Source organism: Lissotriton vulgaris, chromosome 6 (assembly GCF_964263255.1).
Source record: "Lissotriton vulgaris chromosome 6, aLisVul1.2, whole genome shotgun sequence".
In the NCBI taxonomy this organism is placed as follows: Eukaryota; Metazoa; Chordata; class Amphibia; order Caudata; family Salamandridae; genus Lissotriton; species Lissotriton vulgaris.
This window is the reverse complement of record NC_141694.1, coordinates 948105634-948129820: the sequence shown is the minus strand read 5'-3', so window position 1 is coordinate 948129820 and position 24187 is coordinate 948105634.

Sequence of the window (24187 nt, the reverse complement as noted above, 5' to 3'; positions counted from 1 at the left end):
CTCTATACCGTACGAAAGTGTGGGGCCGATCTTTGCTCTAAACACTTCCAGTAAGGGCAAAACCGTGGGACCTGAGAGTCTCCTCGATAGCTTAGCCAGGGATATCATTAACACTGTTGCCTTGGCTGCAATCGCAGTACTCTGTTTGGTGAAACTGCCCCTGGAGTCCCAATGGACCCCTAGGTATTTGTATGATTGGCCGATTGAGATGCTTTCTTTGTTTATTGTCCCGCCTCCACCGCTATAGCGTTTATTTCCAAACGGGACAACCATAGTTTTTTTCATGTTTATTTCTAATTGGTTGTTAACCGTATATTGCATTAAGGCATCCAGAAGTCTCTGTAGCCCCACTCTGGTGAGACTGAACAGTGCCAGATCATCGGCATATAAAAGATTGCATAATGCCATGCCTCCTACTTTTGGTGGATGACTGATTACTTCCTCAAGCGTGCTTGATAGATCCGATATGAATAGATTGAAGAGGAGGGGAGCCAGCACGCATCCTTGTTTGACTCCACGAGAAGTCCAGATTTTCCGGGAAAGATGCGCGCCGGACCCTAGCTTCCCTCGGACCCATGTGTTGGAGTACAGCAGGATAATGGGATTCAAGATGTTGTTTGGGATTCCCCACTGCTTCAATTTTTGCCACAGCGCTTTCCTTGGCACCCTATCAAAGGCTGCTTTGAAATCGACAAAGCAGCAAAAAAGCGACCTGGAATTTGCGAGGGCTTTGTCGATGATGGTGGAGGTTGCCAGTAAGTTTGTCAATGTTCCTGATTTGGCAACAAACCCTGTCTGGTTGAAAGGAATCAGATTTTTTTCCTTTGCCCATTGTCTAAGATCCTCCAGAATGAGGCCTGCAAAATGTTTTGCTTCTATGTCCGTAGAGCAACCACAATCCGTCTGCCCTATTGTACTAGAAAAACTTTTGTACCACAAAATAAACCTAAACCACCAAAAAGAGATTACTTTTGATTTATTAACTTATTCATCATCTTTTTTGTTTTTTTATGTTTTTACAATTCATTTTATACACAAACATATCATTTCCAAATTGATAAAAACAGAGGTTGCCCAAGAGAAGAATTGTGTAAAAAAAAAGAGGGTGATCAAGGGTGTGAAAACAAGTGAACGGAAAAGAAAACAAATTAGTGAATAGAGAAACTATTATTCACATTATTTGCAAGACAATACCGGAATTTATGCTTAGCCGTATTGAGACCCTGGCCAACCTATTTTAGGTTTTTTAATCAGAACACTTTTTGAGTAGACATATATCTGAAAAGTAATTTGCACTATATAAAGTTCTTTTTAAGTTGGTCCAAGGGTGATTAGAAATACTGTCGACGTTTCGACTCGTCTTATGCCCAACCGGTGATTTAAACCTTGGGAGTGCGAGTCTTCATCAGGACTGGAGAAACAAAACTTAGGCAACCAAGGGATAATATTAACCCCTTCAATAGAACGAGAGCAAGAGGAAGTGGTCCTGAATTCCAACTTTCCTTATAATATTCCTTATTTTGTGGATTCCATCCTCACCACATCTTGGTAGGGATACAATGCTTCATGCAGGCACCATGGTAAGTTATTACCTTGGCGATTTTTCTTAGGGTCTAGATAGCTCCAGTTGATCAATCAGGTAGCTTATATGCGCGTTTTCCAATGCATATAGTAGGGGTGCCTATTCCTCGGATCAATTCTCTATCTGCCGATTTTTTGAGCCACGTAATACAGCCAAGCCTCGCTCTGTTCGAGGACGCCGCCGAAAACGCGCATATAAGCTACCTGATTGATCAACTGGAGCTATCTAGACCCTAAGAAAAATCGCCAAGGTAATAACTTACCATGGTGCCTGCATGAAGCATTGTATCCCTACCAAGATGTGGTGAGGATGGAATCCACAAAATAAGGAATATTATAAGGAAAGTTGGAATTCAGGACCACTTCCTCTTGCTCTCGTTCTATTGAAGGGGTTAATATTATCCCTTGGTTGCCTACGTTTTGTTTCTCCAGTCCTGATGAAGACTCGCACTCCCAAGGTTTAAATCACCGGTTGGGCATAAGACGAGTCGAAACGTCGACAGTATTTCTAATCACCCTTGGACCAACTTAAAAAGAACTTTATATAGTGCAAATTACTTTTCAGATATATGTCTACTCAAAAAGTGTTCTGATTAAAAAACCTAAAATAGGTTGGCCAGGGTCTCAATACGGCTAAGCATAAATTCCGGTATTGTCTTGCAAATAATGTGAATAATAGTTTCTCTATTCACTAATTTGTTTTCTTTTCCGTTCACTTGTTTTCACACCCTTGATCACCCTCTTTTTTTGCACAATTCTTCTCTTGGGCAACCTCTGTTTTTATCAATTTGGAAATGATATGTTTGTGTATAAAATGAATTGTAAAAACATAAAAAAACAAAAAAGATGATGAATAAGTTAATAAATCAAAAGTAATCTCTTTTTGGTGGTTTAGGTTTATTTTGTGGTACAAAAGTTTTTCTAGTACAATAGGGCAGACGGATTGTGGTTGCTCTACTCACAAAATATTACGGATATCATTGATTTAAGTCATTTTGTATAATTAATAGGTCTAGGACCATTGTTGTTTTGATACCATTGAACGCCCAGGTCCACACCTTATGGGTTACCCCATTTTCTTAATGGTTGCTTCTATGTCCAACAGGGCAATTAATCTATAGTTGTTTGGGTTGCCTCGTGGACCGGCTTTATAGATGGGATGGATAATAGCACCTCTCCAGGAATCTGGGATGGTTTGGTGGTTCAGGGAGTAATTAAAAAGATTTAATAGCATTTTGGACCAGAAAGGGATGTCGGATTTGAATAGCCTCTGCGGCAGGCCGTTCGGGCCTGGTGCTCCATCTTGTCTCCCTTTGGTCAGAGCATTGACTACTCTTTCTTCTGACAGTGCCTCAAATGAGGAGGGCCCCTGCATTTGATCGAGTGGAGGATTCAGTATTGTGCCTGTGCCGGTGTCAGAGACCCGTGTTAATCCAGGGCCATCAGGATTGTCTTGTGCCTGGAAATGCTCTGTTAAGTACAAGATCCAGTCTGCTTCCTGGATGTTCGCTGATCCGAAGGATGTTGTATTCCGATCGATATTGTTAATGAGTAACCAAAATGACTTGGAATTTTGTTGTTTACTTTCCCATACCAGTTTGACCCAGAATCGAGCTTCCTGATCCTTTCTCTCTTGGGTAACTGCCCTCCTAAATGCCTTTTGGGCTTGACAATATGTGTTGAGGAAGCTACTGTTCTCTGGAGATTTTAAGAACAACCTCAGTGCGTTGTTTCTAGTTCTCTTTAGTGATTTTATCAAGGGGGGTGCTGTTGCTCCTACTGGTGGTGTATGGTTTGGACCCTGCCTTGTCGCTGGATATAGTCTGATCAGATGTGTATATAGCTGCAACCATGTTGCTGTTGGAGAGGCCTTTTGGTCAAGAGCACACATGATAAAATCCTTGCTTGTTTTTAGGATGTACTGTCCATTAGACTCACTCCATTTCAGGGGGTGCAACAGGAGGGTAAGTGTTGGATAGTGTAGGGGTAAAAGTTACTATTCTAACTTCAGGGGGTGCAATAGTAGGCTAAGCGTTGGATTGTGTAAGGGTACAATGTGTTGTAATGGTATGCGTTGTAATGGTATGCGTTGTAATGACTGCATTGTAATGGTATGCGTTGTAGTGTCATGCGATGTAATGGTTGCAATGTAATGCCATGCGATGTAAGGGATGTTGCGATGTAATGACTGCGTTGTAATAGTAGTGCGATGTAAAAGTTGGATTGCAAAGGTTGTTCCCTTTGGAGTGGTCACGCGTGGGCAGACTCTTAAGTCCTTCCAGGAGCTCCAAAAGAAATTTAGTAAGCCACACGCACAATTTTACAAATATCCACTATATATAGGACTTGGAGGTGCTCCCAGAATTCAATCCATTGGAAGGTAAATTGCTCATGGGAGAATTGGGAGATCACAAAATGACTAAGATATACCAGACTCTGATCACCAACATCCCTACCAGACTAGACACCCTCCATGCAACATGGCATACTGACATAGGTCCAAATGAGGTTCTGGCAAGGGGTTATGACTAAGGCTCCCTGCTTTCTGTTTTTACAAATTTTTACAGATAAATAAAGGCAGAAAGCAATGTGTTTTCTGCCTGCATTTATTTTTAAAAGTGGATAAATACAGAAATTTGTGCTGCTTATAAGTGACTCTCTGTGCTGTCTTTCATAAATTAGAGCTCAACAGCTGAGCAGATGGACAACATGGGAAATTAAAAAACAGGATAACATTTCTTTAAATAATGGCATGCGTCAATATGCATTTGTGGTATAATGCTAATATTTACCAGTAGATGTATTGTTATGTAATATTTGGCAGCTTAAATAGCTAAAACTCGCCCAACATCAAAGTATGAGTGCACGTTTATCAGTCGAATAAATATAGAAAGGTACCTTTTTACACCTTCATTTATACACAAAACACAAAATAAATATGGATAAATACAGATAAAATGGCCAAAACATAAATATGGATAAATGCAGAAGGAAATGTTAAAAAAATTAATACCATAAAACCGGGAGCCTTAGTTATGACATGCCTATCTGATGTCTTGGCCTGGCATCTGTCCATGGCACCAATATTGGTTCTCCTACATGCTACCAACCAAATTAGGGGCAACAAATCTAACAACACCTCCTGTTCTTGGGCCTTACCCTAGCAAAACAGCGATATAGTTGAACTATGGAAGGCTCCCTCCCCTCCGTTCCTAGTCGTTTGGGAACATGGCATGGATTTTTACATGCATCTGGAACTACCAATATTTATAGTAAGGCGGTGCCCACAGAAATACTACAAGATTTAGCAGTGGTGGGCCAACTACCTCGGCATTCCACTGATACCTCCGACCTCCATGACATTGGGTCCAGGAGATGCACCCAGTTAGGGATTGGAAACAGTAGGAACACCATGGCCTCAACCACACGTGTTCCAACATCGCAAGCGTAACCATGCTTGCCTTAGCCACCTTATGCCTTAACCACGCATATGCATGGTTAAGGCATATGCATGGTCTAGTTGCTGGCTGCAGCTCAGTGGAAGAGCAGGAAGAGGAAAGATCAGGTAAAGGTGGTGAGGTAAGTGGGGTTTTGGGGTAGTTTGTAGGGGTTGGGTTAGTTTGCAAGGCCTGGAAGGGGTTGGGAGCTTTAGGACTCAGGCAGGGGATGGGGGTGGGGATAGTTTGTTTTGATTGGTGGTTAGTTTTTGGGGCTTGGGGGATTGGGGTAGTTTTCAGAGTTTGGGGGTTGGGAATTTTAGGGCTCGGGCAGGTGACTGGGTGGGGGAATTTAATTTGGGTTGGGGTAGTTTTGGGGGCTGGAGTAGTTTTTAGGGATGGGGATCTGGAGTTTTAGGGCTAAGGGCAGTGGACAGGAAAGGGCAATTTACAGACTAAGGGGGCAGTTGGGCATGGACAGGGGATAAGTGGTGGAAGATTTTAGGTGGTGGGGGCTAGACAAAAGCTGGGGTCAGAGTAGTGTTTAGGGGGCTGAGTTTTAAGGCTCATGGCAGGGGACAGGAAAGGGGCAATTTTCAGGTTGAGGCGGAAGTTGGGCTGGGGCAGGGGGAAAGTGGGGGTAGGTTTTAGGGGGTGAGGCCTGGATTTAGTGCACATAGATGGGGCTGTGGTTGGACTAGTTTTTAGGGGCTGGGGTAAATAGTAAGGTTCAGGATAGGGGATCATGGAAGTTTATAAGGCTAGGACTGGTAGAATAGACCGCAGGGGGGAACATTTTAGGGCTCAGGGCAGAGGGGCAGGAGTGTGATCTTTATCACAAATGTCCCTATACCAAACATGTCTTTACCACAAAAGTGCATGATAAAGGCATGCGTGGTAAAGATGGGGTTGTGGTTAAGACTGCATGGGTCAGGCATGCATTGTTGCGGCATGCTTTCTTCCATCACACAATGGGGATACTGGCTTACTTTGCTACTATATATTCTACATATGTCCAAAGACATCTGGACACGGGAGGGTGACACCGGGGGAGTACAATATCGACACTGTACACACAGGTTTTTTTTGTGAGAACCAGATCATCGACAACATTTACAAGAGCAGCTGAAGGAATTCCAGTAATCCTCATGCACTCCCCATTAATACCGCATTAAATGTTTGTCGTGTGCATTTATTTGGGGTGCGGAAAATCATCTGGCCATTTCTATGAAACATAATGGCATACTTTGCTCAAATTTGGTTTCATCATACTGTTCACACTCTCCCCTACACCTGATGCTCTGGGATGGTAACTACAATTGAACTTTTGGTCTATCTTCAGTGTCAAACATAGGACCCTCATTTCTTCATTTTTTCAATGTGTTCACCTATCTTTTTTTGTTTTTTGTTTGAGTTTATTAAGGGATAAAACAGAAAAGGAAAAAACAGCAAGATGATAAGATAACATATCATACAATGGAAAAGTAAAAGGATAAGATATGAATAATATAAGGGAACAATTGGAGAAAACAAGCAATTTATGGAAGTAGGAATAACATTGTAAGCATAACAATAATTGAGGAGATAACAAAATAACGAGATGATCAGTAATAAACAACAATTAATCAACTAGATAAGAGAAGGCAAAGGGAAATTTAAGGTGGTTTCTGTACATCATCTGATCCATGTTTAGAAGCAATATTTGAGGTCGACTAAGGATAAATAAGTGGTCAAGGGAAGCCATCGAAGGTCTCTTTTTTGATAGCCAGGGAAATGGGAGAAACGTAATTGGTGTCCAGTCGATGATGGAAACATAGTGCATTCCACCAAGAGTGAAAGGTGATTTTGTCAGCCTGTTTCCAGTTGGATGTTATTAAATGAAAACCAATAGCTAACAATAGGTCTAGAAGTTTGTGGTGCTGTGAAGATTGAAGCCAAAGGGGGGAGAGATTACCCAGAAAGATGTGAGTAAAGGAAAAGGGAACTTGAACGTTAAAGAATTTCTGAATTTGGGACCAAACGAGTTTCCAAAATTGAAGAATTGAAGGGCATTCAAATAACATATGTTTTAAATCAGTAGTAGGGCAAGGACAAGACCAACATGTAGCGGGTGTGTCTGGTGAAAAAGTTGCTAATATCATCAGGGAAAATAAGATACGATGATAAATGAAAAAAAGGGGTTGTGTGGTGTTAGCAGCTCTAGAGGTCTTATGTATTTTTGACCATATTTTGCCTCAGGGAGGAATTGACCAAACTTATGAAAAATCTTTTTCCCAAGCTACTTCAACCTTAGTTTTGAGTCTATCCAAAGAAAATTGAAAGGATTTGTACAAAAAGGAGGCGGAAGGAGAGTGGTTTAATGCAGAGGACACATTTGTATATACAATAGGTAGATCATTAATAGTGGGTTAAGATTGAAGATATTGAACGAGGGAAGGAAAAAGAAGATTATACTGTGAACAAGAGGATGAAGGTAAGGAAAATTGGGATTGGAGATCAGAAAGGTAAGAAGTTGGTTATCAGATAAGAGTTGAGAGATCCATCCCAGACCTCTAGATGCCACGATTTCCAATATATGCAACGATAACGAATCCGGAGGGATTTATTATGCCAAATAGGTTGTTGATGAGTGGAACTGATAGGGGGATAGGAGGGAGATAAAATAGGGATCAAAAGTTTACTGGAATGAGATATGATGGGAGAACATAGAGCTGTTGTGTTAAAAGTGCAGGATAAGATTTCTCAAAAATCAAAATGGGGGTAATGGATGCAGTTTTTATTTTTAACCAAAGGGGAGGATAAAAAGAAAGATCAGTAGAGATCCAATGGGACGCTTGTTTTAGTGAAAAAGCACAATGATAAGTTTTAAAATCAGGGAATCGAAGGCCTCCATTAGGTTTGTCCTTCTTAAAGGAGGAAAGAGCTATACAATGACATTTACTTTTCCATAAGAATTTAAGGAGTTTCGATTCAATTCTTTCAAAATAATAATCAGGAATATGAGCAGGAATCATGGAAAAAGTGTATAATATAAGAGGTGAAAGCATCATTTTTATTGAATCTAGACGATCCACCAAGATAAAAAGAGAGGATTCCTTTTTTTTATTTTTTTATTAAAGAACCAGTATCAGCATAAGACAGTACACTTAACATAGAAACATTGAATAAAATATATACATTAGGGACCAATAAGATGATGATGATATAAAGAATAACAGAAATAATATGCGAGAGTTAGAAAGCAAAAGAACAAATGTGCTGAAGGATATTCACATAAGGCTAATAACATAAATCAATTAAGTTACAAAATCTCAGTTGTCTCAGCCAATTTCCATTAGGAAATAAACCTTCTTTCCAAGTAGAAATTGGACGCAATAGTTCTTCACCACGAAGCTTTGTTTTGATTCCCCTAGTGGCGAATATTGCAGATTCATAATTAAATACGGCAAGGAAGCGAGTTAACCACATTTGAAAGCTAGGGGGTAGATCGTCCTTCCAGCGAGCAGATAAAATTAATCTCAATACAGCTGTGCCTATAAATATTAATCTTTGTTCAGATTTAGTTAGATTCAAAGAGCCATCATATCCCAGAACATATAGGGTGTCAGATTCAGGAAGTTTATGGTGGAAAATTTTCTCCCAAAATGAGGCAATCATACTTTTTATGAGAAGAAGTTCGGGGCAGCTGCTAAACATGTGAACTAATGTCGCTGGACCCTGTGAGCAGCGTGGGCATAAATCGGTCTCTCTTTTACCCCACGCGAATAGTTTGGCCGGGGTAAAATAAAGATCATATATTGTTTTATACAGTTGTGCCCTTAATTTGCTAGCCATAAAAAATTATTGCTCATATCGAGTACTTTATCTATATAAATATCGGGGTTGTTTAATTTCCCCGCCCATTTAGTTTCTGTTTTCTCCATATCATCGTTAATATTGGTTAAAAGTATATCATAGAATGTTCCTATCCAATTTTTTGACGTGGTAAATGCTTCAATTAGGTCATTCTTCTGGAGGCTGATTAAGTCGTTTTAAGCTTTTAATTTCGCGTGAAGCTGGGCAAATTTGAGAAAGTCCCCTTCAGAAAGACCAAATTTTATTTTTAGATCTTGAAATGTAGTGCGCAAATCATTTACCCACACATTTTTAACTGTTCTTATACCCAATCTTTGCCATTTCTTAGCCGTGTGATCAAAATCAAGACCAGAAGTAATAGTGGATTGGAACAGAGGCGTATACCTGGTAATTTTGCCTATCTGCATATGTTTGAGTACCATATTCCAGATTATCCAGGCGCTTTTAATGATTTCACCCTTAATTTGTATATAATCGGTAGTTTCAGTCTTTCTTAATAAGAGGCCCCTAGCTTCATGGCCGAGTACAAGTTCATAGATTGTGGGGATTGTGGTATTAGTTGTTTCAAAAACAGACGATGATTCTAAAATCATTGGTTTTAGATGTTTTAAAAAGGCTGCCCAATGATACAGGATAATATTCGGTGCCGTAAGCCCACCTCTATTAAATGGAGTGGATAAATAGGAAAGTGAACGTCTGATTTTCCCATATTGCCAGACAAATTTAGAAATAAGCTTGTTAATTGACATACGTATCTTAGGATCTACAAATAGAGGAATTGATCGAAAAAGACATAGGCATCTCGGTAATATATTCATTTTCAAATAGTTCACCCTGCCAATAATGGAGAGATATAATCCATTTACTCTGTCCAGATCTGTCTTGATCTTATCTATAAGTGGATCAAAGTTGTTTTTTACTAGGATCTTGGTATTAGTAGACATGATCACTCCAAGATACGTAGCTGTTTTGGCTCTTCTTGTATCTAAGCAAAAGGTGTTATCGGTGCACAATATAATGGTTTTCCCCCTATTCAGAGAATAGCCCGAGTAGTTGCCATATTGCTGGGACAGCTGTTCAATTTCGTGCATCGCTTCTGTCGGGTGAGATGTTAATACCGCGATGTCATCAGCGTATGCCAAAACTTTAGTTTCATATCGATTACAGATAATTGGCCTAATATTATTATTTTCTAACAATTTTAGGGTAAGGGGATTTATATAGAGGGCGAAGAGTAGAGGCGAGCAGGGACACCCTTGTCTTGTACCTCTTGCAATGTTAATATATCTGGATTCCAAACCTAGCAGTGATATTTTTGCTTTAGGTTGAAGATACATGGATTTTATAGATTTAAGAAATTTAGGGCCAAAATTAAGACGTGCCATGGCAACCCACAAAAAGTTCCATGAGACACGATCGAAGGCTTTCTCAGCGTCAAGCAGGATCATAGACATCTGGCCCCCCGCGACTGACATGGCATCAAAAAGGGCAATAGCCCGGCGGTATGATCGGTGGTCCCTTTTCCCGGAATGAAGCCATGCTGCCACGGAGAGACCAGGTGCCCAATGATTCCACTGAGTCTGAGAGCCATCACTTTGGCATATAATTTGGAGTCCGAATTTATCAGAGAAATTGGGCGATACGAGGTCAGCTGTTCGGGCGATTTTCCCTTCTTAGGAAATACTATAATACTAGCCTCATCCCAAGAACATGGAGGAATACCATTGAACAGAACACCCAAAAACAGATCCAGTAGTAGGGGGCTTAATTGAAAACTAAGAGTTTTATAAATTTCAATCGGCAATTTGTCTGGACCTGCTGCTTTACCAGATGATAATAGCGATAACGCTAACTCAACTTCAGCCAATGTGATCTCAGCTTTAAGTTTTTCTCTAGCCACATCGTCTAATAAACTGGTGGCTGCCGAATTATTAAGAAAGCCAGCCAGAAATGTATCAATATCTTCTTCCGAATTGGTCACTTCTTCAGAATATAAGTTTTGATAATATCGTTGGAATTGTAGAATAATATCTGCCGGTTGGACATAAGTCTGTCCACCATCTACAATAGTGGTAATATTATTAGATTTTTTTTTTGACGGGTTCGTAATGCCAGTTGTTTACCTATTTTTTCCCCACTTTCATAAGCTTTCTTTCTATAGGCTCAGTAGGTTTGGGCCGCTTTCTGGCTAAGATCAGTGTTAAGTTCAGCTTTTAAAACCGCTACCTGTAGCCATTGATTATTGGCTTCTTTGCCCTGTACAATCAGGGAGGTGTGCTCTAGTTCAGCTTTAGACAGTTCAGACATCTTTGCTTCATGAAAATTTCTTATTTTAGTTTGTGCGGCATGTTGAAAACTGGAGATCTCTCCTCTTAGAGCGGATTTATATGTATCCCAAACTACGTTTCTAGACGCACTGAACCGATTTATATTAAAAAACTCTTCGGTCCATTTTTTTATGTGTGATATAAATTCAGTATTGGACAGTAATTTCCTGTCAAACGACCAAGACCGTTGTTGAGTAAATAGAGGAATGACTATAATTTCAAGAATTAATGCATTATGGTCTGAAATTATTCTTGGGATTTTTTTAATATTTGATTGTGGGGTAAGCTCTCCGGTGACAAACATGCAGTCGATTCAAACCTGTTTTTGATGAGGATGAGAAAAATAGGTGAATCCTTGATCGTATGTATTATTTTGTAACCACATATCAGTTAAGCCAAGATTAACTATGAGTCTCCTAACGGCTTTATATACTCTAGGTTTACGTCCTCGATATTTTGTTTTGTAGGAGATGTTAGATAATGGTGGTATTAATGAGATATTAAAATCCCCACACAAAATTAACGGGCCATGCCAGGTGGCTAATTCGATCTCTAGCTCCTCAAAAATTGTGGGATCATCTTGGTTTGAACCATATACAGTACAAATGGTTATACCACAAGCAAGTTTAACAATTGCCCATCTGCCATGAGAATCTGAAAGATGTCGTATCCCTGGTCCAGGATTGTTTTTTGCAAATATTGCAACCCCCCTTATATTCGAGGTTTGTCTAGAGGCAGCCAGTAGATTGTGCCCGTTCATATTTAGCCACAATTTTTTGGTCCATGGTACATGGGTTTCTTGAAGACAGAGTACATCTACTGGGTTTAGTTTAAGCAGCTCAGCCAGTCGTCTTCGCTTATCCCCTGTTAGGAGCCCTCCCACATTCCAGGTTTGGATACTTAATCTACCCATTATTTATAGGAAATAGTTGTAGCATCGCCTTAAGCATATATCATTTTATTATACAACAATTATCTATTTCTATTACTGTTCTGTTTGGGACCTTTTTAAGTGAGTCTTTAGCTGAAAAACCTGGTTCTTTTTTTTCCTTTTGAGTTTTCACCCCCCCTAGGTGACCCTCCCGTGTCCCCCTTAGCAACCCCCCCACCCTTCCCTTGAACCCCCCCCCCATTTAGTAGGCAATCAGACTCACACAGAGTCTGGGTGATGTAATCGCAGCATAGTATCTAAGCTTCCGCTTTATAAGGTGTTTAACTAATAGAATTAAGAAAAAACAGAGAGAGGGAAAGCAGATAGTTTGCAGATTAGAAGTGAAAGACACAGATAGTAGTGCAAATATTAATACATATGTAACATCAGCTAAGGATGTATTAAGCCATTAGTTAAATTATAACAACCGGCTCCTTTCGCACGATTACTACATATTTACAGAAGATCAAATATAATTTCTAATTCTATTCTCATTAATTTTCAGAATTTTTTTAAGAAATCTGATCTAGATAAGCCTTTGCTTTAATTTCTGGTTGAAAAAATTTGGTGAGGCCGCCATGTACAATTTTTAACTTTGCTGGGTTGTTGAGATACGCTTGTGCGCCTTTATCTTGAAACGGTTTAATCAAAGACCGAAGCCGCCATCGCCTTTCCATAGTGATGTGGCAGAAATCCGGTCTTGAAAAATATGAAAAATCATTGCACTGAATTTTGTGATCAGGTCTGGCTTTATCGTCAACAATCTGTTGTACCAAAAAGTTCCCAAAATAAACCAAAATAGCTCTGGGATATATCCCAGGTTTCGTAGGGATATTAAAAGGCATCCGGTGGGCTCGTTGAATCTCTGCATTCAAGTTCCAGTCTTTGAGGGCTGGAAGGGACTCTTCCAGCAATTTAACCACGAAAGCTCGAGTATCGCCCCCCTCAAGTTTCTCCGGGACGCCTAAAATACGGAGGTTATTCCGACATTGCCGGTTTTCAAACTCCTCCAACTTCCACTTAATATCAACAAGCTCAGCATCTTGAAGTTTGGCTCGCTCGGCATTCAAATTGGTTTCTTTCTCGTTTGTCACAACCCTGGCCTCCATCTCCGTGACTCTTTCACTTATCAGAGTACATAATTTAGAAAGTTTCCTGATGACCCCTTGCATTTTACGGAGTGCGGCTCGGGATCTCTTACTGTCTTGAGCAGTCTCTTCTCTATGAGCCGCTATGGCCTGCAGAATAGTCTCTACAGCTGATTGAGATACCTCCGGTTTTGATGAGGTATTTGGTGTTACAGCTGAATGTGGGAGTAGGTTAGGGACCGTATGATTTTCCTTAAGGCCCTTCTGTAATATCCTAGTGGTGGATTTAGGTTTGGCTCTAATTGTATTGATATTTGAGACTTGGTCATCTGTGCTTTCACCGTAAGAGCTGAGCGCTAGTTCAGACTCAGATTCTACGACTAATGAGCCCTCCAGAGAATCAGTTTCATCCGACCACTCCTCCTGAACATTTAAGCCATTCTCATCAGAGAAAGAGTAAAATTCGCTAGGCTCCTTCTCTCTTTCTTCAGGTAAATGAGTCTCTAAAGAACTTTCTCCTGCCGCTTTTTGACTCAATGAGTGGCTCCCAGCCAACAAATCCGAGTCCGCACAGTTAGTAAATTGTTGTGAAGGGGATGTAATCAAAAGTTTGGGAAGTGTTGTGTGTAGGCTAGAAGGAGACACTTGAATGGGTTGAGGAGTCCCTAGTGGGGTTGGGTCTGATTGAACCCCCAATACATTTTCCCCAGCCCCTGAAAAAGACATACATTGTCCCACTGGCTCTAGAACCTGATCTGTAATGACCGGGGCCTCCAACATATCAGTGAGAGGAATCTGAGTTGTTTCTTCAATATTACTTACAGTTTTGATGTTCACTGCGGGAGGTTGTGTTAAAACAGGAGTTACACAAGTATCTGCTGGTGAGGTTTCAGAGAACTCCCCCAGCTCCGTGGTGGTGGTAGAAGATAAAGTAGATGTCTCTTTTGTCGCATTTTTCTTCTTGGAGCCACTCTGGAGTCCTTTCTTGAGAAATAGGTCCAAAACCGTGCCACCGGTTGAATTTAGTTTCCTTCGGGCAGCATGAAGGTCTTGTCTTGCTGTTAGGTCTGAAATAGATTGCTGGCTTCTCGTCTTGGATTTGCCAGAGCTAGTTAATAAATGTCTTCCTTCAGCTTCATCAAGCAGCTCCTCGAGTTGCTCATGCTGCTGATGTTCGGCTTCCTTACGAAGAATCCTGGCTGCTTTAGCAACCCGTGCTCTAGTTGCTGCAGCAGAGGCAGACGTCTTTGCCGGCATATTTTTAAACAAACCCGGCTCAAGGTCGGATACTTTCTTCCCACTTAGCGGTTTGATTATGTGGATCAGGGGAGCCGCTCCACAAAGTTTCGCTGCTGCTAAATCAGAATTGGAGTCGAGAGAGCAATCCGCTGCAACAATGTTTCCACGATCAGTGAAGTTCGAACGAGGTTGTCTCTGCAGCGGAATCTGGGATTGTAAGCGAGCCCCGCCCCGCAGTATCGCGTGCGAGAAGCAGGCTGCAGCTGAGATTGGGAGTGTCGGGCTGTGCGCTCGCGGTACTGCAGCGTAGCAGGGTGAGCCTCCCGGGATACTGGAGGACAGGAGCCGCTCGAAAGGTTCGTAAATTTCGAAAAGAAGCATAGAGATCTCTTTTCATCTCAAACAGTTCAGTGCCGGTAGGTAGTAATCTCGGGCTACCCAGCAGGTTGTAGAGGCTATCGCTATCCCTCAATCAGTCGGTGTCATGCGGAGCTAAGACACGCTGCTGCTTTCATGGTCTACAGGCAGACCGCCATCTTGCCTCGTAGGAATAAAAAGAGAGGATTCCAGTGGGTAATGATATCATTCAATTTGTTTATTATATAATCAAAGTTTACTTTGAGAGTTTCATATAACAGAGGAGCAACCTACATTCCCACGTACTTGATCTTAGAAGGTTGCCAGGAGAAACCAGAATGTTCAAAAAGGTGTTTTTGACATAACACATTCAAAAGTAAAATTTCACACTTATCAACATTGAGTCCTTCACTGGAAACTTTAGAAAAGGAGGATGCTTGTTGAAGAAAGAAAGGAAGGGAAGAATGAAGGTCAGAGCAATATAAAAGAATGTCATCAGCATAAACTGAAAGTTTAACCTGATGAGAACCAAAATGAAAACCAGTGATATTGTCATCCTGTTGAATCTTGGTTAAAAAGGGTTCCAGAGCTAAAACAAATAATAAAGGGGATAAGGGACATCCCTGTCTGACACCCCTGCGTATTGAAAAATAATCTGAGGTCATACCATTAACAAATATTGATGCTTGGGGGCCAGAGTATAATAAAGAAATAAAAGTAGGAAATTTAGGAGGGAAGCCAGCCCATTTCAAAGCATGAAACATAAAATCCCAACTAATTCTATCAAATGCTTTCTCAGCATCTAAGGAGATCACAGCCAATGGGTGATCTAAAGAAGAGGCTTTACTTAAGACATTAAAAAAGACACGCAAATTGTCTGAGGCAAGTCGTCCCTTAACAAAACCTGATTGTTCTGGGCCAATAAGATCAGGTAGGAGTGGATCCATGCGAAGAGCCAGAATCTTTGCATGGATTTTATAATCAGTATTGACCAAAGAAATAGGTCGATAATTCTTGCAGAGAGAATGGTCTTTATCATCTTTAGGGATTAAGAAAATCAAAGTTTCTTGAAATGTACCACATGAGGAACCTGTGTCAAGAAAAGATTGAAATAAGAGTAAAAGATTTGGTAAGAGGAGTGGTGCAAAATGATTATAGAATTCAATGGTGAATCCATCTGGACCAGGAGCTTTCCCGCGTCGTAAAATTGAAACAGCGTGGGAGATCTCTGCTAGTGAAATGTCAGATTCCAAAGGTCCGAAATCAACATGATTGGATGGGGGAGGAGATATGGATTGAAAATAGGAGAGAAGGTCAGCCGAGTTGGGAAAGGTTTCAGGAGTATAAAGGTTTTTGTAAAAAGCAACAAACTCATTTAGAATATCTTTAGCTTTTAAAAAGAGAGATGCCTTGTATAGATTCTATTTTTGTTCATTCTTTTCTCACTTTCAAATAGTTAGCCAGCAATATCCCCATCTTGTTTTGATCTCCATAATAACGAGAACTACACTTTAATAAAAACATTAGAGGCAGCATCTGTAAATAATTTGTTAAAAGTAAGTTTAGTGTCAATAAGATCTTTCAGAGAGGGTTCAGTATTGGAGTGGTAATACTTATATTCAAGTTGTTTGATTTTAATAAGTAATTGGGAAGATTGATAATAAAACCTCTAGCTGCAGCTTTAAAAGATTCCCACATGATAACGAAAGAGGAATCAGGGGTGTGATTAATAGCAAAAAATTCAGTAGCAAAAGAGTTGAATTTTTGACAAAATTGGGATCGCCATCTTCCTGGGTGAGGAAAAAAAGGGAAGAGATCAATATCTACAAGTACAGGGGTATGATCGGAGATTAAAATAGAACCAATTTCAGAGTTAATGGCATGTTGGGCTAATGGTTTACTTTGAAAAAGATAATCAGTACAGGATTGGGAGTGATGTGAGGGAGGATAGAAACTATATTCTCTAAGGTCGGGGTGATATTATCTCCAAATATCTACTAAAGCTTTGTGTTGTATAGAGGCGGTGAACTGAGAGTGCATTCTAGAAGGAGAGAATGTAACTTCAGAGTGTCTGTCTAAGATAGGATGAAGGATTTAATTACAGTCACCACCAAAATAATATAATCATCATCAAATGAGAGCAGTTTTTCAGATATAGCAGACCAAAAAGCTTTATCAACTCCAGTGGGTGCATAAACATTACCAATAACTAAATGAATCTTTTCAACAAGAAGTTTAACAATCACCCAACGACCATCAACATCGCATTCTTGATGAACAATAGAAAGATATAACTTTTTATGGCATAAAATCAGAACTCCATTTTTCTTACCCTTAGCAGGAGAGTTGAGCACATGACCCATCCAGCATCGCTTTAGTTTTAAAGCTTCAACCTCAGAAATATGGGACTCCTGGAGTAGGGCGATATCCGTTTTTAACTTGACTAGGTGAGATAAGACCTGTTTCCTTTTAATTAGATTATTTACTCCTTTAACGTTCCAGGAGGTAACCCGAAATATGACTGATTAAAAAAGAAGCATGAACAAGTATTATGTTTACTCGAGCAAAAGTTAAAATTGTTTGGAGAAAATAAAGAAGAAGGTAGAATAGAGGATAAACTAATTGAAGTATGAGAAAGAAGAAAAGGAAGAGGAAAAGAAAAAGATAGAAATGTAATACAAGATGAAAAGATAGCAAGGAAAGACAAAAGGGAGAGAAAAAGGGAAATAGCGAAAGGTAAAGGGAGAAGATAGAGAAATAGGAGACAGTACAATTCATGCACAGACGACTGAAAAACCTACTTACAAATACAAAATGGAAAACGGGTTGACGACGCCAGAAGATGACGACGACAGCAGTGAAAGAAACTCCACCGAACATGCGATGAACTACATCAAGACTTCACATGACAGGAGGGACAATAAGGAATGGGGTTGGAAGAGTACAATACCTGTATAAAAAGAAAAGAAAGTTAATATAAAGGGATATAAAAATCTAGAGAAGAGAAAAATATGAGGGAAAAACATATGGCAAAACACATTATACAAACAATACAAAGGTATGAATATAGTGACAATCAATATAGGAGTAAGACAAGAAAACAGCTATGAAACAAGAGGCATATACAGTGAATTAAGGAATTCTTGAAGTATCCATGACATCTGCTCCATAATGACTGAGGACATCTTGTAGAGCCACTGGATCTTCAAATGTTGTTGTCTTGTCTTTGTAGGTAACCTTGAAGAGGCAGGGACGAAGAAGCCCAAATCTGGCAATAATAGCACGTAGTTGTGGGCAAAGATCAAGAAACGTTTTCCGGTGATCTACTGTAACTTTGGTAACATCTTGTGATGGAAATAAATGGTGACCTTCCCAAAAGATTTTTTTTTGACTTGGCGGCTGACAAAACTTGTAGAACATCAGTATATTGTAGAAACAGCATAATAACACCAAGAGGTTTGGTAGATATTTTCGGACCAAGTCTGTGTGCCCTTTGAATGCTTAGAGAAGAAGAAGTCAGTAAGTCCAAAAGTTTCAGAAGAAAAGATTGAAAAAAGGCAGTTGGGTTGGATCCTTCAATGTGTTCCAGAAGTCCATAAAGTCAAAGATTTTTTCAAAGATTACGATTTTCCAAATCCTCTATTTGTCTCTTAAGAAGTGATATATCTGACTCCAAAGAAGAAATACGAGAGTATGAGGCCAAAAATGGTAAAGTCTTAGTGGTCTCCTCCATGAAGCGTTTAAGGGTGTGAATCTTCTCAAGGATTAAGTTCATAGAAGCAGAAGACTGTCATAAAAACCTAAGCATGACTACAGTTTTCCAGATTTATTATTATGTAATTGCATGAAAGATGTTTGGAGGTAGCAATGCTTGTTGTGCAACCTCCACCGGTGTTGATACTGTAAAGAACACACATTTGTTTGGTACAATGGTTGTTGAATATGCAGGAACGAAGAAGGATTATGAATATTCATAAGGTCTCACGTTGAGCAGGTGCGCTCAACTGACGCTGCCTCACACGTGAAACACAGCCTATAAAAAGGCTTACCGGTTTCCTGAAAGACGCTTCGCTTCTCAGCTTGCGCGTCACTTCAGGAGTTTCCAGGATCCCGATCTCTGCACCCGGCCCCACCCTCTTGTCTTGGACACGGCAGCTCCAGCCTACCTGATTCCTCTTAGGAGAGCCCAGCGGTCACGGAACTCTTCCCCAGCTGACTTCGAGACGATCATTGAATTCCGGCAGAAGCGAGTCTTCAAACTTCCGGTTGGTGCATCGGAGCGACTTTTCAGTCGGACTCGTTTTTTCCCTTCCGGCCCCTGAACTTGGGTTTCCGGTTTAATCGAAGAAACAGTAAGACCTTTCTGTTGTTTTTCGATTACGGAACAAGCCTTGGCAAATACAAAAAACGAACCTTGATAAACATTACAGTAGAACCTTAGCAAAGGCAAAATCGAACCCCTTTTTCTTGAACTTTTTGAACCTGTAGATTTGTTTTCAAGATATTACTTGTGGTTCAAGTCTTGTATTTAAGATTCAATGTACAGCAGTGACAATAACTGCAATAACTGATGTTTGAGGTCTAGCTAACGTTATAGAGTCATTGAATAGTAGTTACTTTTGGGGCTTGTTTTTTCTTGTTTCTTATTTTCACAGAGCCCCCTTCTAAGGTCTCACACTCATACGTGCAAGGTAAGATAAAACCACTGCATGCTAGGTGTTGTTGTTACAGGTTCTACTAACCGGTTATTTTGATTGATGGTTACTTGTGACACTCATGTATAAGTAAACACTTACTTGGCATATTTATTTTTTCAAAAGGAAACTAAGTCTTCAACGAAGCTAAATGTACGTTTAATGAAGTTAAAAGATCTTGCACGTGAAGTACAGGAATGGGCTTTTCTAGTAGTTGGTATGTATGTATTTAGCTCATTTAGTATTCGGTATTAGGATGGTAGGAAATGATGTTAATTAATGTTTGTCTTCAAACACAGCTCAGCATCTAACCGAACACAACTAATCAGAGAAAGCCCAGAGTGCTTCAAAAGGGAGAGACAGTCATCTCAAGAAGAGATCCTGTGTTTGTTTCTCTCTCTCTCACTTTCCGTCCCCCATTCCACTGCCCTTTTCCGTCCCCCACTTCCCTGTCCCTTTAGGGGTCAGCACTAGTGACAAGTGTTGAATTCCTTGTCACTTTTGTTGGTTCCTGGAGGTGTTGGGATTAGTCATCTCCAAGACGGAAAGAACCTGGACTCTTGAAGTGGCACGTCTGACAAAGACGATGTAGCCCCTGGAGAGGGAGGGAGGATCTTTCTTTGGACGTTTGGTAGAAGTTGTTGGTAGTTTGCTTAAGGTGTGCGTTTTAGGAATAGTACCAGAGGGAGAGTCGGATTTCTGTGAAGGTAAGCCTTCCATGTCGTGAAAATTAGAGTCAGAGTAAGAACATACAGCAGGCTTAGTAGAAGTAGAGAATTGAAGGTTACGCAATCTCCCCATAAGATATACGATGGAGTTCAGTATAGAAAGGGACCAAACTCTAAATGACGCACTTGAGCATTCATTCCAATTGGGAGCGGGAGCTTCAAAATGTAAGAGCCAGAGAGAAAGGAGTCAAGGTAGTCTCTTATAAGGGGAAATAATGCGCTAAAAAAACAATTAATTGAAAAGCTGCAGAGCCCATACCAGTAACAAACTATAATGAAAAATTCACCTCTCGAGAAGAGTAACATTGAGTAGATCCATGCATGTATTTTGCCATCTGCAGCAGCTTTGAATCTGGCAACACAAATCTCCCCATCTGTTGACCTTCACAAATTATCTTTATGTCTAATACATTCCGTTTTTTCCCAACATTTCTTTTCAACCACTGACGCCTCACTATGAAGGTCTCTGAGTTCATCCAAAGTTTGAACTGACATTGACAAAAAGATATGTACAATCTCCATTTCTGTTTCCAAATCCTCTTTCGTTCAGTGTTAATATACAAGGCACAAGAGCATAGTATTTTGCAACTTCAACAGCGAAGTTATTTCCCAATTAAACCATGTTATGTCTCCTTTTGTGTGCAGAAAATTTCACAACAACAATTTTCAAAGCAAATGTTAAAGCTTTCGATAATTGTAAAAGTTGTGGGACATTATTTATTGGAATGTTAGTGGATTTCATGAAAACCTTGTGAGACCGCAATCAGCCCAAACCATGTACCACGCCTAAACCATACAGGCTACCTGTGTAGATTCTAACACCCAATTTATTGGCCACACAGCATGCTCTCATATTGGCAATCATGTCTGGTATTTGTGCTGAAGTTTATTTACACAAGTATGATGGCTACACAACATGTTGATATGCAAACTGCATATTCTGCTGAAAGAATTCAATGAGGGCCTTTCAGACAAATGGCATCCAAACATAGAAATAAAACAGCCCACTTGAGTGGTACATCTTGAATGTCTGGTCTTGGCCCGGTGCAAAATTCACTCATATCACCCTAGGGATGAGCCTGACGGCTTTATTTTTTGCAACGTAAGTACACAAAATTACAGGAAAGTGATGCAAAATTACACTGAAATAGTATGGCCCTGTATTTATGGCTATTTTCTTAGTGTAAAGGATGCATTTTATTCCAAGAAAATAGCCCTAAATGCAACATAACAAGACCAGCATGCATTGAGCAGCCACTCACGCTCTGTTACTGTGCTCTTGCAATAGGCATTTATGCCCAAATTACTCGAAATTAGGTGAGCCAGTGTAAATGAGTAATTTTTGGTAAATGCATGTCACAGTCAGACCGCCGACTGCACCTTCATGCACATTGTGGCATACATAATTCCGGAGGTGCCGGCAGACTCATGGCGGTCCGAACGCCGCAGTCGGAATACTGTGTGGAGGTGGTTGGATAGCCACCACAGCTTTAGCAGTCCTATGGACCATCAAACGAGTATTCAGGCCCTTGGACAAGTGGCTACTTGTAAGATGCTGAGTGTGTTTACAAGTGAACAATGTCCTATATGAATATGAGAGCAACACAATAAGTTTATACTCCATTACAGTTATTTCACTCTCTAATATTGCCAAGGTGGTAGCTGCAATGTTCTTTAAACAACCAGGCAAAGCATTAACTGTTGGATGTAATTTTGAAGAAAAGTATGGTATCTCTTCCCACATCCATACTGCTGAGTATGAACAGAAAGGGACACACTTTCTTTTCATGACAAAATAAATAAAAGTCCTTCTCTTAATTTGACATTCCTAGGGCAGGCATGATACAGAAACAATATCTGAGCTCCAGGAAAGCTTTCAAACATTCATTGTCCCAGTAAACTAGATTACCAAAGTCATTGTTTATCAACCTCTGTAGCAGCTTTGCAATTAAAGTTTCTAATCCACTGCTGACAGTAGCCAACCATTCCTAGAAACATACCCACTTCCCTGTGTGTGGTTGACGGGTAATATGTTCCTTGGATATCCACCTCACTCCTTTTTTAAATTTGGTGCTCCAAATAATTGTTTTTTTTGGCAGGGTAGGGAACCTCTATTCCTGTTTTCAGCCAAATTGTTTAATAAAGCAAATATATGCAGCTTACAGTCCTTTTTGTTTGGGCTGCAACCATGAAATCATCAATATTCTGCAGCAAGTCTGAGGCACAAGGCATATTTAAATATTTGTGAAAAGATTGAGGGACATTCTGTACCAAATGAGGGCTTTGTATTTAATTTTGAACAAAAAAAGATACTGAATATACCCACAAAGAGGGACAGCGAAACATGCTTTGCGCAAATCAAGTACAATGAAAAATTCTGCATTGACGTGAATTGGATACAAAAACCCTGATGGATTTGGTACCACAAGACAGCATGGAATCAATACATCTTTCATTTTATGCACATCTAGTACTATTCTTGATTTGCCAGTAAGCTTCTTCAAGACTATTATAGATGAATTACATGACCTACCTAGGATTTCTTTTAGAATGCCAGGTTCAATCATTTTATCAATGACAGGTGTGATCCTCTCCTTAGCTTCATGATCAGCCTATAATGAGGAGCAGGGTGCTACACTTCACTTGGTTTTACAGTATTCTGCATTGGCCCTGCACTTTTGATCAACCCAACTTATATTCCTATAAAATTCCAAACAGTGTGCCTTAAATCTAGAGTTAAATTCTCTGTTGTGAGATCTAGGAAAAATGTAACTTTTATCGCTTGTGATTTTATTTTAATTGTCAATGTCTTCATCTTTTGTCTGAATATCAACACCATCCGGTGTACATAAAATCATGAAAACTAACTTGAACAAATGGTCAAACCCCAACAAATTCACTGGGCTTATTTCATTAATTATGAATGCATGATTAACAATTAAACCAATTTTAACTGGGATATTTGATGACAACTTATCAGTCACTTCTTTACTTAAAATGCTTTCAACTTGGATGTCTTTTCTTGAAAAGAGTAGTTTTACCATGCAACTGTATTGACTAAAAATGATACCATATAGACATTTACTTCTGCTTCTGCAAAAGGACTATATTGGTCTACCTCTATTACTGTACTAAACATGCAACCCCCCTCCACTTTCAGGCAATGTCACTGTGCCATACTCAGTCTTGTAGGAACTCCAAGTACAGCTGTAAATTGAAATGTATCGATTTTTTCTGTATATTTTTGATGAATATCTTGTTGATTTATTCTGTGTAGGTTGCTTGAAGAACCGGGTTTTAGAACCCAGCGGTGCCAGGGGCACGCCCAAAGTCTTCGGGTTCACCTGTCTTAGAATACAGAGACACGGGATACTTCTCGGTGACGTCAAAGATGGAATTTATTGGCTGCAACCAGGAACAGAAGTCTACGAAGTACCACGCAAGTATATTCATCAGAGACTGCTCAATTTTCGAGACATCGTCTTTTATGCTAAAAATCACATTCCGGACAAACACCCACTATTTACAATTTGTCCAATCATAAGCATCATTACAAGAGGTATCGCATGACGACAAACCCACTTTTCAGTTGTCCAGCCCACCATCAATTACACGGGAAAGCCCAACATTTTTTCTCGAACAGGCCAGACAAACCCATAATAAAGGACCACAACCCATATCATAAAGAAGCCATAAAAGAAGGAACAGAAACAGATGAGAAGTAGGATAAGGGGTGTGTGCGTGCATACCAAATTTTACAATCTCCTGTGCTCTGATCCTTAATCTCGATCAGCTACCGGGCAAGGAACTGGCTTAGCAAGGTCAGCTTCAGGCAACGAGGTCAGTTCACTCGGGTCATCTAGGAGTCAGCACAAACTCGAGCTAACCTGTACGTGTACTAAAGACTCGTTCGGCCGTAGTCATCGGCCTATGTGAGGGCAACCACAAAA